This window comes from Scleropages formosus, chromosome 22 (genome assembly GCF_900964775.1).
Source record: "Scleropages formosus chromosome 22, fSclFor1.1, whole genome shotgun sequence".
Classification (NCBI taxonomy): domain Eukaryota; kingdom Metazoa; phylum Chordata; class Actinopteri; order Osteoglossiformes; family Osteoglossidae; genus Scleropages; species Scleropages formosus.
The window spans coordinates 17,736,108-17,755,583 of NC_041827.1; the positions used below are offsets into that span (position 1 = coordinate 17,736,108).

General features: G+C 47.1%; 1 protein-coding gene across 2 annotated transcripts in view; it reads left to right on the forward strand.

Moving 5' to 3' along the window:
• syn2b (synapsin IIb) overlaps nt 1–19,476 on the forward strand; it is a 68,220-nt gene that overhangs the window by 11,978 nt on the left and 36,766 nt on the right. The window lies entirely within an intron of this gene.

Consider the following 19,476-nt stretch of genomic DNA (forward strand, 5'->3'; position numbering starts at 1 on the left):
CGCCCTGTGTTGCCGGGTTAGGCTCCAGTTTGCCGCGACCCTGCTTGGGACAAGCGGCTTCAGACAATGTGTGTGTGTGTGTGTGTGTGTGTGTGTGTTGATCATTATGAGTAAATGATACTTTTGTAAAACGTTGACCACAAACTTTGATTGGTCCTCACTAATGAGTCTCCTGCAAACCACATACAATGCTGCTTAAAAGTACCGCTTGTGTCCCTCAGCTTTACTACAAAATGGGTATTTAATGAGAATCAGTCTTTCTCATGTGATGCAATAGGTGTATAATTATCAATTCTATAATTTACTTTAGAGGAAATCGCATGTGTGGCAGAAATGGAAGTAGTGCAGCTGCAAAAATAAATTAACCCCAAGTTTCATTGGTTAAACCAACTAGGTAAGTAGAACCAGGGGTGTAAATCATAGTCATTTATTAGTTTTATGTTTACTTCAGTATTTTACACTAGAATAATGACGAACCTTATAGGGTTCACATACTTTCGAACGACACCGAATTACAAATAACTGCACCTTGTTCAAACATTAACAGGGATATGAAAGAAAAATTTCTTTAAAACAATCTCAGCATTATTGTGTATTATTTTTTCCCGTATTCATCAGGAATTACAATTCCTACCATAATCACAAAATAACTATGAGTCACACTGTAATCTGATTAAACCAAAAATCGATCATATTTCGCTCAGCCGACGTGGCCTAATGGATTTATAATGAAGAAACCCGAGTAAGGAAGATGCGGCTGCCAAGAACAATTGGTGTGTTCCTAAAATTCGGGCACTGCTCTCCGCTGATAAGTCCGCATGGGTGTGTGTCGCATCCCACAAGTCAAGGGACCATCGTGTAGACACCGTCCATCCCACTCCCACACGCTCATCGACCGCAAGACGCACACACACACACACACACACACCAAAGTGCCACCTGCACTTCCCCGAAGGAGCCAATAGCGCTTCATTCCCATTTCATTCACATCTGCAGCAAGAAGTTGTCAAACTACTGGAAGGCAGGCTACTTCAGGGTTACAAATGTTCTGGATAGTTAGTGCACATGTGGTTCATGACACAGGAATCCCTCCCAGTGAAATAGTGTTACTATACGTTGTTGTAAGACATTCTAAAATCCAAACCAATCGTAACTCATTGCGTTCAATGGTCTTTCTGTGTTCTAGCTCCCGGTTCTATGAGTGAAATCCTTGTGTGATCAGAAAGTTAAATCCAGATTTTAAAGCGCAACTAAATCATCATCTATAGGTCCTCTATAAGACTATAATATCAATAATCTAAATGGAAATTTGATAAAATTATCTGGCCTGAAAAATTGAAAATAGCTATAATAACGTTTTTAAATTAAAGTATCAGCTGTAGCAGAGAATCAAATGCAATTAAGCCATCAGGTCCGAGGTCTGGGAGTCTGGCGAATAATAATTCAATTTTTCTTTTCCCCGGGAAGGTTCTGCTTTGTCGGCTCCTCTAATATCATTTGTTCCCGATAAACACGGGTCCAGCAGTGACTGAAACGAAGTGTGGAAATGAGGCTGTGATGTTACTAACGAGGAACCGCGATGTCATTGTTGAGGCATTGTGATGTCACTGGCAAGATACTGTGATGTCATTGTCAAGATGCTGTGATGTCACTGATGATGTGCTGTGATGTCATTCGCAAGGTCCTGTGGTGTCATCACAATGGGCTTGACAGATAAACTAACAACAATGGACTTGTTTTGCTCTGCTGATGCTAGGACTGACTGAAAGTGCTTGTTTTACCTTTTTTTGCGAAAACAGCTTTTTTGTTGCTTATTTGACACTTTTTTCCAAAGCGCTAGTTACCCATAAATACACAGCTGTGTAGCGTAAATCAGGCCACTGAGTACCTTTTTTCCAGTAGCATGCATTTTTGTTGATTTACAGATAAAAGGAAAATTAAATATTTATTTAATATGCATTTTATAATATATGTATTATATGGCGTTTCAGATACATGCAAGAAGTTAAAACACTAAAGAAAAAAAAAGAACAAAACAAAACGAGAAAATGAAACTGCGTAGGGTCACCCTTCACACTGAGAACAGCTTCTGGATAGAGGAAACCATCTCCAGCACTGAATGTCCCTGGAGCTCCCAGGACGGCCATGCACGCTGTCACATGGTCCAGCACCACGGCCTCTAAAAGTCAGTGCGACCCGAAGGCATCCTTTTCACGTCTCCCTGCATGGACTCATCCACATGCAGGAAGATAAAAGGCCACTTTGTGTTTCTGTGAGTCAGTCAGGAGTCCGGGAGTCACAGCTGCTGCTCCAGGTTATGTGTTTACCAGGTTCCTGCAGGTAATGGCAGCTTCGTGAAGCTCCCTGTCCAAAGGCTGGTGGAGACGCCGTCCCTCAGGTGTTTTCGTTGGTTCTCACTGCCTGACTGGGAGCTTCAGTCTGAGAAGGCAGATCATCAAACAGAGAATCTGCTGAATCTCCTTCGGAACGGAGCACTAAATGTTGAGAGTCGAAACAGCTTCGCGAGCGGGTTCCGCACGGCAGCCAAGGCAGCCGATAAAAACCAGAGAGCGCAGGGCTGCGGCTCCACCAAACAAACTCACCATCCTCTAATAGGCAGAAGATGAGATATTTTGTTCGCTCCCAGCAGTATCATAAATCCTTTCATTAGCATTTTGATAGGACGCAGCCGTCCTCAAATCTCGGAGCGGCATTGCAGGAAGCACGTTTTCTTGTGAGATCGCAGAAACCGCAGTTAACGGTCACGGCATGAGAGCCAGTCCCTTCAGCGTCAGTGTTAAACGTACAAGTTTAACATGTGGTCTCACTTCTGCTCCGTTTCCTGAAGGCCTCGCTGTCTTGCTTTGTGAATTTCATACTCATAAACCGAAAGACATCAACCATCTTTCTTACGATACTTGGTAAAGTCGTGTGATAAGAGCTTGGCTTCAGTCAAACACTGTCATACATATATATATGTGTATAGATAGATGTAGCAACCCCAAGTGTGTCAGTATCAGAAAGAAGGAGCATGAGAAGATCGAGAAGTACCAAGTGCTGATGGCAGAACTGGAACGGATGTGAAAGGTGAAGTCCGCAGTGGTCCCAGTGGTAGTAGGAGCACTCGGGCCTATGGCCCCCTAACGGGGAGAGTGGCTCCAGCAGATTCCAGGAACAAAATCTGAAGTCTCTGTCCAGAAGAGTGCAGTCCAAGGAACAGCTAAGATACTGCCCAGAACCGTCAAACTCCAAGGCCTCTGGTAGAGGAACCGAGCTTGAGGAAGACACACACACCACCCCATGTGAGGGTAAGAGTGAGATTTTAATATACATATATACACACACACTTTCAGAACCGCTTGTCCCGTACGGGGTCGCGGGGAACCGGAGCCTAACCCGGCAACACAGGGCGTAAGGCCAGAGGGGGAGGGGACACACCCAGAGTGGGACGCCAGTCCGTCGCAAGGCACCCCAAGCAGGATTCGAACCCCAGACCCACCGGAGAGCAGGACCCGGTCCAACCCATATGTTCCCCTATATATATGGGGGAATGCAGTGAGTTCAGCTGGTGCCAGCTGTGTGCCAGGTCTGGGGTTCAAGCCCTGTATGGGGTGTAACGCAGTAGACTGGCGTCCCATCCTGGGTGTCTCCACTCCCCCTTCGGCCTTGCGCCCTGTATTGCCAGGTTAGGCTCTGGTTTGCCGCGACCCCACTTGGGAAAAGTGGTTTCTGTGCGTGTGTGTGTGTATACTCTATATATTATATATGCAGAGAGAGGCAGAGAGCCCTTTGTGTCCCTTTGTTTTCCCACAAAATGGTTATTTGATGAGAATCAGTCGTTCCCTGATGACATTTGACATAAGAAGTGTGTTAGATCCAATATTTAAGATTGTAGACCTAGATTTTACAAGTTTCTTTTAATATTTTATACAAGACTTACGACCATCCCTACAGGGTTCACATATAATTAGCCACTGAAACAGCTATATTTTAGTGGAGAGAATCTTTCAAAGATGACTTTTAATGCAGAACTGAGGCAGCAGGTGGCGCAGCGGTTAGAGCCACCACACCACCTCCCCCTTGAAGGACCCAGGTTTGAATCCCTGCTGTTGTACCCTTGGTTAAGGTGCTCCAGTAAAAATGACTCAGCTGTCAAAATAGGTAAATCCTTCTTAAGTACTCTAATGAAAAAAAGCAGCTCCATAATTATCTAAATAAGTGAGTAAAAAATGTATCGATGGCAGTACCGATGGTACACAACTTGCATTTTCCCGGAGACAGTTGGTCCTGATCACCAAAAATTCTTTATTCTGTACATCCATTCTCTCCCCACCACTTTTACCCACTGCCTATGGATATTGTGCAAAATAATTTCTGAAAGTTTTCTTAAGAAGGAGGGAAGTCTCTGCGGGATTCTTTCCGATGCCACATTTCATAAAGCGTTTTGAAAGGACACACATCTGAAGCCCAGTTCTGGACTCACCTTAATTATAGCAACTCAATATGCGGGGAGGAAGTGCAATGAGGAAACTAATTACACAAGTTGGTTTTCACATGTGCAAAGCCAGTCAGGACCCTGGGAGGCGACACGAGGTCCAGTGGAAGTAATTAACTACAGTAAACTGCCTTGGTGGGATATCAGTGCTGGTGGAGATGAGGTGCACAGCCAGTCCTTGTATTTTCCAAGTGCTTGTCACTGCACAGCAGGGGGCGCAATAGTTAGTGCTGCTGTCTATGAACTTGAAGGAGCTGGGTTTGAATCCCACCTCCTGCTGTAGCAGCCTTGATCAAGGTACTTACCCTCAACTGACATAGTACAAATTGCCCCTCTGTACAAATGGGAAAATCACTGTACAGCTAATAATATTAGTCACCTCCAATAAAGCAGTCAAAATATATACATACACACACTCTGAAACCACTTATCCCATATGGGGTCGCGGGGAACCGGAGCCTAACCCAGCAACACAGGGGATAAGGCTGGAAGGGGAGGGGACACACCCAGGATGGGACGCCAGTCCGTCACAAGGCACCCCAAGCGGGACTCAAACCCCAGACCCACTGGAGACCAGGACCCGGTCCAACCCACCCCACCACCACGCCAATGGTCAGTATAATGGTTAAGAATAACGAATGATTATAACAGAGATGCTGAAATGTTCCGTTCCTTATTTCTAATAGCTAAAGATATTTATAAGCAGAAAGTTGTATGTTCAGGTTCAAGGAACCCCTGCTGTAGCGACTTTGGTGAAGGTCTATGATCTAAATCATTACAGTGAAATAGAAATGTGTAGAAAAACGTAAGTTACTGCGGATTGTAAAGTGTTGGCATGGAAGGAAAATTCATCATTAGCTATTTTAAGGCACAAAATGTTCCGTTACATTTTTTTCTCTCTGCCAAAGCCATTGAGTTCAGGTTCTCTCATCTTCAGTCTGGAGCTCCCGGTCCATACTGTACATAATCAGGGTATAACAGTGTAAAGCTGCATGTGCCTCCTGCCCCCATTCATTGCTCCGTACACACATCCCTTCAGTCCTCTCCTTTCTTTCTCAGCCCTTTTTGCTGCCCACATCATCCAGTTGTGCTGTCCTCCTACCGCATGCTCACTGGTATGAGTCTCGAACCTCTTTCTTCAGAAAACACCATTCATTCCGTCTGAGGAAGAGCGGCTGCGCTGCCGTGTGCCCGGCGCTACCAGCTGCCCCCACTTTGGTAAACAATCCCACGTAGGGAGGACCGCCAGTAATTAACCCACCAGACACACTTTGAATTAATTCATTAAATTACTTAGTCATAATCGCTAGCAGTTCACCATGGGTGTTACATATTATGCATTGTTGAAATCAGTGGTGTTACAAGCAGCCAGGCACTGGAAGGGACCGACCAAAAAAATACTGGTAATAATACAGAAGGCATTTATCATTCTGAACCCCAGTGATACAAGTTTGACAATATATAAAAATGACTATATATATATATATATAACAGTAATTATTTTATCATTTATTTTCCTTGTAAGCAATATAGAGTGAACAATGAACAATCCATATAATGTATCCTTTAACGAACCCCTTTCCCCAACCCAACCTCTCTGAGATTAATAAAACAAAGAAGAAGAGGGATGTACGGGAGAGCTAGTAGTGTTGTGGAATGAGCTGCTGCCTTTGCACCTAAAGGTTGCAGGTTTGAGTCTCACCTCAACCTGTAGTACTCTTCAGCAAGGTACTTACCCTAAGTTGGTCCAGTAAAAATTACCCTGCTGTATAAATGGGTCAATAATTGTAGGTTAACCTTCTAAGGTGGGGGGGGGGGAAGCATCTGGTGAATATCTGTCTGCAAATTACTTGTATATAGTTTCTAGGAAGTTGTCCAAGCCCTACCTTCAAACCTCCCATGTCCTTTAAAAGCAGAGAATGTCCTCTGGAAGCAGTGCTGTTGTTTATACAGCTTTGGTACAATTAAAAATATATGTCCTCTGCAGGGGACAATAACGGATGGCTCTTTCTCGGGAGGTGACACAGCCCTACCGGGGGACACGTTTTCTGGGAGCTCTGCGGCGGGTACTGACTGACTCAAAGGACCAACAAAGAAACATTAGGGAACATGAATTATTAATTTAAAACGCGCACAACTGAGCGTAAGGGCAGGGGTGTGGTGATGCGGCAGGTTCAGAGGGGGCCCCCTATGTGGTGGGTCTGGGGTTCGAGCCCTGCTTGGGGTTCCTTGTGACAGATTGGCATCCCATTCTGGGTGTGTCCCCTCCCCCTCCAGCCTTGCACCCTGTGATGCTGGGTTAGGGTCCAGCTCACTGTGACCCTGCTTGGGACAAGCGGTTGTTGATGACGGATGGATGGATGGATGGACGGACAGACAACCGAGCGTTGTTCTCGTGTTTCCAGCAGCCTGGACATCATTCTGCAGCTTTTATTTTCTCACTTTGTCTGTAAATGCGCCTCCTGGCAGCAGTGAGTCCTGCCAGGTGACAGCCCAGCCTCGGCGATGGACTGCCGCCCCCCACAATGCACTTCTCTTCCCATGAGAAACACTAAGAATGGGGCCAAGTTCAGCCTCACAGGATCACTGCAGTAGAAGATTTTATTAATAATCCATAAGCGGCTGTCTGGTAGGATAATAAAGTGATGGAGACAATTTGATAACAGGCAATAACTGTGTTATTTGTGCATCACAGTGAGTGAAAGAAGGTGTGGGTCCTGTCTGTGTGATGCGCGTGGTGGGGGGTGGTAACCGAGCTAACGATCGCCAAGGCTAAGAATCGCCATCCTTCCTGCATCGAACGAGCGGTTGTGCGTCACCTCCTTTTTAAGCACGGCCTCAGCACCGCGGGGCTCCGACCACATAGGACGCGGCGCAAACACACGGGTTGAAGCGAGACCGAGGCCTCCGAGGTGCGTATCGCGTTCGCTCCGGAACGATGCGCTCCGATCAGTCCGAGAAAATCCGCTTAAAACCAACGGATTTCTCACCATGTGCCACGAGACAGGAGAGGGACGTGACCGCAGGGTGGAGAGGAAGGTGGTAACCAAGCAGCTGCTCCCAGTGGACACGGTCACACTCCTTCACGCTCTCCACACGATGACACTTCCTGAGCCCGGGTGAGCCCTCGCCACCACCCCCCCTTCCCAATGCCACATCGACGATGCGCCGGGATGTCCGCACGTCCACTGCGTGTCCTCCAGGCCGGGCCGCCGTGGAGACGTGACCGAGGTGAAGGTGACCTTCATCCTCATCTGGACGCCGTTCATATCGGTGCAGAAGTTTTGTAGAGCCATATGGAGCAGATGGTTCATGCAAAAGCCTCCGTTTTCCTACCTGTGTGTTTTTATTCCTCGATGGCATTTAAACCTGGGTATTACAAGTGTGTCTTTACATCGGTATGGTACACTGCCCCACCTCACTATTTATTTACTTGTCTGTCTGATACCACCAGGTTGCTGGTTCACATCCCTCAAGTATCCACGGTGACTTACAGTGTTCCTGTACGTTTTCTACAGCTGGCTGCTGAGGGATCTCTGCTTGTCTGGGGCTGCAGGTACCATGGTGGTTAGAGCTGCTCCCTTTGGACCCAGAGGTTGCAGGTTTGAATCACACCTCTGCCTGTAGTAATCTGGAGCAAGGCGTTTGCTCTGAAGTGGTCCAGTAAGATTGCAAAGCTGTATAAATGGGTAAATAAGTGTAAGATGCTTTGGAGAAAAGTGTCAGGTAAATTCAAGGGTCTTGTTAAAGTGTGCTATAGTAAGGGCACTTGAAGGACTCAAACTTATAGCCTACTGGTTATAAGCTAGTGTTCTTAACCAGCATGAGACCAATTACACGAGCTTGTTCATGTCATCAATACACAGCCTGCGTAAAGAAACCAGGAACGATGCATTTTACAGGAAGTTATGAAGACGGCCGTGTTTTCGGTTGTGTTGTTGCAAAGCGAGGACCAGAAATCACTGTGTGCCGTGAAAGTGGGGTAGCGTCATTTTGCCCGGGAACAAGGCGGCCTCCTGTACTTAATTTAGACTCTCTGAGCCTCCTGTGGCCTGAATGTGAGGAGAGCTCCGTCATGTTACACGGGTACTGCAACATGCTGTAAGTGGGGCACCACTGGTCAGGTACCTCACAACTCATGAGTACCGTGTTTGTGGTGTAAATTAATAGGGGTTCCTGTTTATACTTGGATAGGCAGTGGTGTGAATCAGTTTCAGGTGGGCTGGTGATTCTAAACTGCCTGTAGTGTGTGTGTGTGTGTGTGTGTTACACTGCTCTACTGTACAGATGTGCGAATTACTGTAGGTACTGTACTGTTCCTAACGCTGTAAACGTGGTTATTTATTTACAGATCAAGCACTTACCTTTAAAGACACTAACAACACTAAGAAACACTGATTTACCTATTTATACAGCAGGGTAATTTGGACTGTATTAATACAGGGTAAGTACCTTGATCAAGGATACTACAGCAGGAGGTGGGATGTGAACCTATAACCTCGCGGTCCACCAATGGCAGCTCCAGTCACTATGGTTTGCTGCCGCATGTACCCAGCAACCCCATCACAGGGAACTGTAATTACCGCGGTTCAGGCTAGGCCTCACATCAGCCATCGCTCTTTATGTGCCTCTTTGCCGTATTTTCTGGCGCCTGTGGGTTCGATTCCACGTCCAGGGAGTGCTTGTCCCCTATCCACAATGCCCCGGAGCTCACGCTGGAGTTGGAGCTGAGCACAAAACGGACGTGTTCTGTGGGATGTTCACAAGTGGGAACATTAAAGATGAGGGACTGGAAGAAGCCCCGGACCCCCCACGGCCACGAGAGCACCAGTCCATGACTCACCGGCTAATTACCGTGCCACATAACTGCCGGGGAGCCTCGGTGTTCGCCGGGAGCGATCCCCACTGCACATCCACACTTTCGGTAACGGGAAAAAATGGACATAAATAACTTCAAATTAAATTATGGGGAGACGAATGGCCGCGTGGGCCGTCTGTTGGACAGCAGTGCTGTAAAGGGGATAATGACAGGAATTTCACACCGTTATTTAATCTGTCGTTTAAAAAATAAGGTCTTGGCAAAATGCATTTATTTTTTAAAAAAAAGCATGAGAAAAACACCTCCGTAGTGATTATTAACTTGGCAGCCATAATGTGTACGAGAACACTGAGAATTATAATTTAATTTCTTTTTGAGGGAAGTGCTGTGGCACAGCAGGTAGCACTGGTGCCTCTCAGATCCTGGGAATTCGAACCACTGGGTGTTGGAACTGAACCCAAAGACATTCACCACCCTGTTAGACTGCTCTAAATTTGGACCTCTGTGGGAGGTGATGGGTTCAAATCCCTGGCAGCATCTCAGTTCAGGCCACTGGAGAAACTGCCAATTAGATAACTGTGTTTTGACGTTTCATAATATGTGTGAGCAAAAAGAACAGAAGTTGTGAGCTTCATCACCACATTGAGCTTTATCATCACCAGGAGCTGCATCATCACCTGGAGTTTCATCATCCCCAGGAAGCTGCGGCAGAAGCATGTTAAGGCCCATTAATTCCGTAGGAAGCGACATGTTTCTGACATATCTGGTGCTGCGCTGTGTCCTTCACACACGGTTATATTCTTCTCAAGTCTGAAATGATCGACAAACCCAAGTTTGGGAGAAGTGGATCGGTTTACTTTGCGACGTCCACGTCCACAGTGGCGTTCACACCGTCCACTGGATCCCTCGTGCTCCACAGGGGACGAATTCCAGCACATTGTTCCTGCGGTATGGAATATAGGTTATTGTGGGGTTATTGTGTTTAATAACAGCGAAATGACATGACGGAGGTGATAATGATTCTGTCTGACAGGATGAGCCAAGCGTCCCTCCTCCCGCATCCCCCAGGCACACACACTTCTGCCCACCCAGCCACACAGTGAGTGAGGATGGGGCTCCCATCACAGCAGTGAGTCGAATGCCTATGGGACACAGAAGGACTCCTTCGTCGCTGTCCAGATGTGAGACCTTTTCCAGCTGTGGCTGCAGCGCATTCAGTGTTGAATCATGGAGCCAAAGCCTGTTGGCCCGGTTTTGATCTACAGCATATAGAGTGAATATATAACTGAGGTGGAGACAGCAGGTGGCACAGTGGTTAGTGTTACAAATTCCAGCTGAAAGCATCCTGCTTTAGTACCTTGATCAAGATACTAACCTTAATCAATCTTCTTGATCTTGAATCTTGAATCTTGATCAAGATATTAATACTGATGTATGGATGAGTGACCGAGTGTAAGTAGTGTATCTAGCAGCGTAAGTCACCATGGTGAATAAGGTGTGTGGGCTGATGACACTACATTGAGTTCATTGGAAGTCGCTTTGGAGAAAAGCATCTGCTGAATAAGCAAATGTAATGTGAATGTAAATGTAATGCACTGGGTGGAGCCCCCTGCTGGTGATCAGTGCTCATCACAGGCAGCGGAGAGGCTTCAGAGGGCGCTGCTGTTGAGGCCTCACCGTCCGCTGACTGCCCTCCCCTCCACTGAATCAGATGTTATTTTACATTTCTTTGCATAAGAATCAATGCCCGTTTTCGTGGGGCGCTACTCCGTTTTGTCCATTAAAGAACTACTGGTGTCGTTTCCATGGTAACGAGAGAGCCGCTGAACCGTGAGAACGATGGGAAACTTCGCAGCAGAAGTTAACGGCAACATCACGCTCCAGTTCAGACATTTCGCACAATGCAGCCGATACCACGAACAACGCAAGCGATGCTCATCGAGGTTCCTTCTGCCCACACTTCTGCTCCCATGAATTCGAGTTGGGGGGGGGGGGGGGAGTGTGGAACGCAATTAACTGCAACAGGAGTGATGTTTCAGCCGCTGCTTCCTGCCAGCTGGAAAACATCACAGAGCCGCACAGCTGTGTGTTCAGTTTAGGGGAGTCCGACGCTCTGTCTCTCCGTGCAATATGTGTGTGTGTGTGTGTGTGTGTGTGTGTGTGTGTGTGTGTGTGGGAGCAGTAGCTCAGTGTGCTGTGATTAACATTGCTAGTACCCTTGGACAAAGGTGTCAGCTATGAGTTAATAGTATCAGTGCTGTATGAACAGGCTCAGTGGAGTTATGAGGAAACAGATCCTGTTTGTTTGTTTGTTTGTTTGTTTGTTTGTTTGTTTGTTTGTTATCCACCTTCATGTACAGCTTGCATTACATTACATTTCTGAGCAGCTGTGTCCAGCAGGTTTCCTCTCCTCACACTGGGGAGGGTTTGGCGTACAATAACTAGAAGGGCGAAGGAGGTCCCGCTGTCGGGTCCACACCTGTAGACCTTCTTCTCTGGTGGGTCACCTCAGGTCACCTTCCCAGTCCAGTCCAGTTCTGATCCTCACTCGGCTCTTAGCACTGATTTTGTTTGTGCAAATACTTCTAATGTAAATATGATTGCAGAAACAGCGGCTTCACATTGTTTAGTTTTCGACTGGGGTCACCGACCAACATCAGAAGAGTAAATATCACCCAACAACCTGCAGGAGACAGGTGGGATGGTACTAGTCAGAGATCAGTGGAATGAGGTTTCTTGGGTTTTCCTCTAACTAGATGCACAAGAACAAAATGTAGATGTTAACTACAGGTGACCGCTCTTTCCTGAACGTCAGGCTCACAGCTGCTATGTGTGAAACCTTAATATTTGCCAACATTTCATTTACCTGATACCTTCATTTAACATATAGAGTTAGAGGAACAGCTTTACTCTGATTTATCCATTTTTACAGCAGGGCAATTGTTACTGTATTTGGCTAGGGTAAGTAGCTTGGTCAAGCATACATGAGCTGGAGGTGGGATCTGAACCAACACCCTCCAGAATACAAGACTGCAGCCCTAAGCACTACACCATTGGTTATTTGTGGAACCCATGCTGCAGTGGGGTCACAGAGAAACCCTAAAGGTCACGGCAAACATCTGCATTTCAGCTTGGTGGTTCATCGAAGTCTGAAGCGCGTGGGTCATGGGTTCCAAAAAGCTGCTGGACTGAGGCCATGAGGACAGGACCCGAAGAGCTCCTCTTGACAGTTTTAAAATTGTTATGAAGCACATGTGAGTCTCCCTGGGGGATGCTTTAAAACCAGGTCATGAGCCCTATTTACTGAGTACCGACCTTTCCACCTTGCAGCTCTTTCCCCACCAGGGAAGGGTTCGAATGCCGCCCGAATCAGGACTCATACACTTCAGAGCAGCTTCTGATGCATTTTCCTCGAACCCCGACAGCGGCTGCCGGACCAGCTGCCCAACGAAGAGAAACGCATTAAATTTAATGTGCTGTGAAAGTGCTTAACAAGCACCGCTGCTGCCACCGTGGGCTTTAAATGTCCGTCCCGTGCAGTTTGTGTTTGCGCCTAAGCGGTGAAACACAAGTTTCCGAGTTCATCGCAGCCACCTGACAAAGTAAAGGCGCTTAGAGAGAAGAGCGACGGATTTCAAAGACTGAGAGTCCATTTAATGATGTCCCTAAATCTGTATAAGTCTGATGGACACTGCAGGGTCACAGCGGTCCAGAGCCCATCCTGGAAGTACGCTGTGTGAGACGGGGTAGAGTCTGGGCAAGAATCCAGTTGAGCAGAGAGCAGTGAGCAGTCTCACACACACACACACACACACACAGCATAAGGACAATTTCAAGTCACCAGTCCACCTGAAACACTTGTCTTTGGACTGTGGGAGGAAACCAGAGCACCTGGAGGAAACCCACATGGAATCAGGGAGAGCTCCACTCCACACAGATGGAACTGGATTTGAACCCAGGTCCAAAACCATCGCTGAGAGGCACCGGCACGACCCCGTTTGCCACCGTGCAGGTCGGTAGATGTGATGGTTCAGGATGCGAACTGAAGTCCGATGGGGGTCCCGCCACAGACCCTCACTTCAGCTGTTCTACTAAAACGTCCAGCCATCTTAAGGGGTTAAAAAAGTCTCTTCCCGAGCCTCGAGGGGACCATTACTCCACGGGGCTGCCGAGCGAGGGTCTCCTACGTGAGCGCAGTCGCTGCGGTCTCCATGACAACGGCTCGAGGTATATAAATAAATAAACGCAGAAAACTGGCTCCGTGCGCGGAGCATCTGCGAGCTCCTGCGGGGGAAAGTGCCCGCAATCTGGGCAGGTCAGAGGGCCGCTGGGGGCTTCGGAAAAGCACAAAACAAAGGTCCTAAAATACTGCACATGCTGGAGGGTGCAGCTATTCGTTTGAACATTTTCTTAAAGATTTTCCACACCAATTTATATACGTACTGTAGGTACACCCAGAGTCCAAGGCCTGCTATTCTGGAAATATCCTGGAGTAAATGCAGACTATCATTTGATGTGTCGATAATTACCACATGTATAGTTTGGTTTTTCTTTTATAATACAGTATCTGAGCACTATATTTCACATTATTACAAACACACAACCTACTGTTTTTGACCAAGGTGCAACTTGCATACCTCATACATACAAGCTGCACTCTGATCATTGAGGACGAATCCCATTATTTACCCTTTTATATGGCTGGGTAATTTTACTAGAACAGTTTAGGGTAAGTACCTTGTTCAAAGGTATTATAGCTGGAGGTGGGAATGGAACTGCTAACTTTTGGGTCTGAAGGGAAGGGCTCTACCCTCTACACTACCACACGTCCACACGCACTGTCTGAGCCGCTTGTCCCATACAGGGTCACAGGGAGCCGGAGCCTAGCCAAGCGGCACAGGGCATGGGGCTGGAGGGGGAGGGGACATACCCAGGGCAGGACGCCAGTCCATCACAAGGCACCCCAAGCAGGGCTTGAACCCCAGACCCACTGGAGAGCAGGACCTGATCCAACCCACTATGCCACTGCACCCCCCCCATCCCCATCCATTCAATTAAATTTTATAGAGAAGCGTTTGCTTATACAGTGCATTTAAAAAGTATTCAGTATGTTTTTTATGTTGCAGCCTTCTGCTAAAATCATTTAAATTTGTTTTTCCCCCTCATCACTCTACACTCAATACCCCATAATGACAAAGCGAAAAGAGGATTTTAGAAATTTTTGCAGATTTAATTGATGAGGGAAAAATGAATTTAAACCATCTTGGCATAAGGCTGCAACATAAAAAACATGCTGAATCCTTTCTGAACGCACCGTATATGCTGAACGTGCCTCGTACCATCTGTGGTTCGGTGGACCTCAACCAGGTAAAGTGCAGGATCAGAGCAACGGGGTCCTGTGTGTAAAACAGAGATTTTGGATCCATTTCAAGAGAGGGTTTGTTTCTGAGAAGGAGGGCGCTTCTTCAGTCCATCTGCGAGCACACACGGCCGGAGGTTCTCAGGTCACGTTGGTCTGTCTGCTGAACGTCAGAGAACCGTTCTCACTGCGAACATGGTAAAGAGCGGGTAACTGGACGGAACGCTGGGGGTAAAGGCAGAATGAGAACGTCTGAGACCCGACTGCTGAGCTTTGCTGAGAACAGACCCAACGGTGAGCAGTAGGTCATTGTTCTGATCACAACCCTCCGTTGAGCAGGAACCAGGGAGAAGGACAGACACTGAAAACTCCTTGTCTCCTCCCTTTGCGCTCTACATACACTTTTCTCCAGAGCAACTTACAATTATTTGCCCATTTGTACAGCTGGGTAATTTTACTGGGGTAATTTAGGGTGAGTAACTTGCTAAAGGTACTACAAGTAGAGGGTGGATTCAAACCTGCAACTTTAGGAGCAAAACCAACAGCTTTAACCACTTTTCCATCCAGCTGCCCCTTTTTCACCTTTCGGGAGGTTGTGAAGACCTCTGGCCATTCCAGCTCATTGGGCCATCGCTCATCATCATCATTATCATCATCATGGCTCATTCCACAGCCCAACGCGAGCATCATAAGCACATGCCCTGACCCAGAGTCTGGTCCCTTTCACAGGAACCGTTTAAAATCTCTGTATCGTCTCTTGTACCAGCAGGTCTCTGTTTTGAAAGCCCTCTCTGTAGATGCAGCATATAGAACAATCCGGAAAAACGCCACACCGATTCTCTGCCCAATTAGACATAATGGCACGGCATATTGATTTCAGTTTTGCTGACGTCGGCTGAGCCCCATGAATTAATATCTCTTTTCCTGGATTGATTGAAAGGCGGAGCGCCGTCGCGGGTTCCGGATGGTCAGTGCCCCGGAGCTCGTCAATAAGATCGACTTAGCACGGCCTGCAGCGGCAGGGAGAATGCCCCTCCCCATCTCGAACCCGAGAGTCATTGGCATGTACTGACACACCGTCCACAAAAGGTGTGCTTCAGCAGGTCAAAAAACAGGGTAACTGTACAGTGCAATATGGGTTACTCAGATAAATAGGTCAATAAAGAAATCCATAATGTTCCACAATACTGTTTTAATTTTCAGTCGGTCTGTTTCCTTCCGCTTGTCCTGCTGAGGGTCGCAGTGTTTGTGCTATCAGTGTTATTTTTTTATTCTCGTTATTATGCTGGAGCAGCATGGTGGCACAGCAAGAAGCCGTGGCTTTGAATGCAGATCAGTCCGTGCCGAATGAGTGTGCGAGGCTGCCCTGTGATGGAGTGCTCCCCCGTCCAGGGTGTCCCCTGCCTCACACACCGTGCTTCCAGGATGGGCTCTGGACCGAGGAAAGGAAATTGCTGCCCTATTTTGACTGGGAGATGATAGGTGAGCGGTACCACCGCACCACTGCGCTGTACCATCCAGACCCCGGTGCTGCAATCGCATTTAAACCATTCGCCCGGCGATGAGCGGAACCCTTTTCCAGAAGAGCCCTCAAAGCAGCATCTCCACATGCAGCAGAGCCTCCCTTTTCCCTCCGTGTGGCCACAGGTCCCATACGATGGCTGTGACCTCTTTGCACCCAGCCTGAGCAGCGCACTACACTATAACTCCAGCAAGAGGCTGAAAAGGGGAAGCTGGTAATATAGGGCTGCTGCCTTCGGTCCCAAAGGTTGCAGGTTTGAATCTCCCAACCTGCTGTAGTACCCACGAGCAAGGTACTTACCTTTCAATTGCTCCAGTAAGGTTACCCAGCTGTACAAAGGGGTAAATAACTGCAAGTACAATAGCATATTAAGTTGCTCTAGAGAAAAACATCACCTGAGTGAGCTCTTGAGAAAGACAGCTTGTTAGAATATTCAGGGTGAACAATACCTTTGCTATTTAGATCATATGACTATGTTAACACACTGTATTAATTCTCATTGCTTCATCTCATCCTTGTGTAAAATAACATCTTGGTCTTTAGCATTGTACAGAAGCATAGATGTGCAGAGGGCACAAGCAAGAACCTCCTATGCACTTGTCCAGGGCAGGGTCGTAGTGGTCCAGAGCCCATCCTTGGGCAGGAGATATATGTACTTACGCAGTCAAGTAAATCAATTCCTAAAAACCCAATAAATAAAATTCCTTCTATTTTACCCATCATGAGGGGTGCGGTGGCGCAGCGGGTTTGACTGGGTCCTGCTCTCTGGTGGGTCTGGGGTTCGAGTCCTGCTTGGGGTGTCATGTGACAGACAAGTGTCCTGTCCTGGGTGTGTCCCCTCCCCCTCCAGCTCTGTACCCTGTGTTGCCCGGTTAGGCTCTTATTTGCCAAGACCCCACTTGGGCCAAGTGGTCTCAAGCAGTGTGTGTGTTACTCATAATTTCTTCTCTACAAAAAGTAACACACTTCATGGCCAGTCTACCTACTGTGTGCCATGTTAATGACCAAAAGCAGGCATGGGATGCTATGCAATAATATAAATATCAAAGGTTGCCTCCAAGGGCAGGTAATGAACAATGATGAGACCAAATCCTGAGCTTTCAGTCCTCCAGAGTATATGAGCATCACTTCTATTCAAGGTCTACCTCCTTGCATCACATTATTTGTAAGGAATCTTTTGCTGGTTCCTATCATCCTCTGCACTGGAGCAGGTGTGATTGGAAACACTTGATTAAATATGAATTAATATTTTGGTATGTAAATCTGCACTGCCTTATCAGATATACAAAAGCAGGTCCCCACACACACACAGGGCTCTGGGACAGCAGTTGGGTATGATAGTCATCTATTCATGTGCACTTCAGACAGCAGCTCCGGAGTGCTACCAAACAACCTAAGCACAGATGTTCATAGAAAGCTGTGTCTGTTGTGCTATATATAAGTACGTACATCACACACACACACACACACACACACACACACACACACACACACACACACACACACACAGAGTTTGAAACCACTTGTCCCAAGTGGGGTTGCAGCAACCCAGAGCCTAACCCAGCAACATAGGGCACAAGGCTGGAGGGGACACACCCAGGATAGGACACCAGTCCATCACAAGGCACCCCAATCAGGACTTGAACCCCAGACCCACCAGAGAGCAGGACCCAGCCAAACCCTCTGCACCACCATTATATATAAGTATAAATTTAAATATAAATACAGATTATAAGTACAGTAAATGCACAATAAACTAGATGGCCAGCGAAAAGACACTCTGTTCCACTGGTTTAATAAAATACCCAGCACTTAGAGATTTACTCACTTAACTTTTTTTTGAGGTTGTTTCTTTCTAAGATGGGAAGTTCGTGGAATGTATAAATGCCATCGTGAGTCACCTATTCAAAGCCCTTCATTATATTCGGGGTGGGAAAGCTCGCCTCGCGCCCGCAGCCGCCGCAGCCAAAGGTCGCTGCTCTTACCGCATTCGTACAGTGATTTACACGAGCTGATTGGTTTCCTCTGCCAAGGAAAACTGTGTGGTGAAGTGGTGCCAAAGCTGTTTAACCTTTGCTTCTCAGTTCTCCTTTAAAATATTCATTTTTCAGACCATGTATTATTCATAAGCGCTTTTCTGACTTTGCCGGCGACGTGGCGCAGGGATCGGTGGCAGCGAAACTTGGGAAATGATGTACGGAACATTTATGCAAAAGTTATGTTAACACCTTTGTGCTGCCTGTTGTTCATTATCATTTACTGTTCTTGCTGCAAAATCTCAGTCCTCAGTGAAAAAGCATTCAGTTCCAGCATAAACATGACTATAGAGTCATAAGAAATTATGCAAATGACTCGGGCTCACGTGACAAGCAACACTCATCAGACACTCACCGGTCTAGTACTACAGTGCTGTAAGTGTTGCACTTTGGCTGTTTGACATTCAGTGGCCAGTAATGGGAAGTGTGTGAATATTGTCTACATTTCCATGATCCTACTTCATCTGAGCTGCCACACATACAGAAGGCCGTTACTTCAGTCTATTCCAGAACGTCTTTCTGAGAAATTATACATCATTCTGCAGAATCTCACAGACTCGCACCACACACACCATCTGAAGCCATCTGTCCCATACGGGGTCTCAGGGAGCCAGAGCCTAACCCAGCAACGCAGGGCAAAAGGCTGGAGGCGAAGGGGACACCACTCCATCACGATGCACCAGCAGACCCCCCTTAGGCTCACAGCAGTGACCCTATATCTTGTTGATCTGGATGTATTATTATTATTATTATTATTATTATTATTATTATTATTATTATTATTATTATTATTATTATTATTATGGGGGTGCGGTGGCGCAGTGGGGGGGTGTGGTGGCGCAGTGGGTTGGACCACAGTCCTGCTCTTCGGTGGGTCTGGGGTTCAAGTCCCACTTGGGGTGCCTTGTGGCAGACTGGCGTCCCGTCCTGGGTGTGTCCCCTTCCCCCTCTGGCCTTACGCCCTGTGTTGCCGGGTAGGCTCTGGTTCCCCATGACCCCGTACGGGACAAGCGGTTCTGAAAATGTGTGTGTAGTAGTAGTAGTAGTAGTAGTAGTAGTAGTAGTAGTAGTAGTAGTAGTAGTAGTAGTAGTAGTAGTAGTAGTAGTAGTAGTAGTAGTAGTAGTAGTAGTAGTAGTAGTAGTAGTAGTAGTAGTAGTAGTAGTAGTAGTAGTGAAAAGGCCCCTCCTGGGGTGGCTGGTGGTTTGTGCTACTGCCTTTGGACCCCAAGATTGCAGGTTCAACTC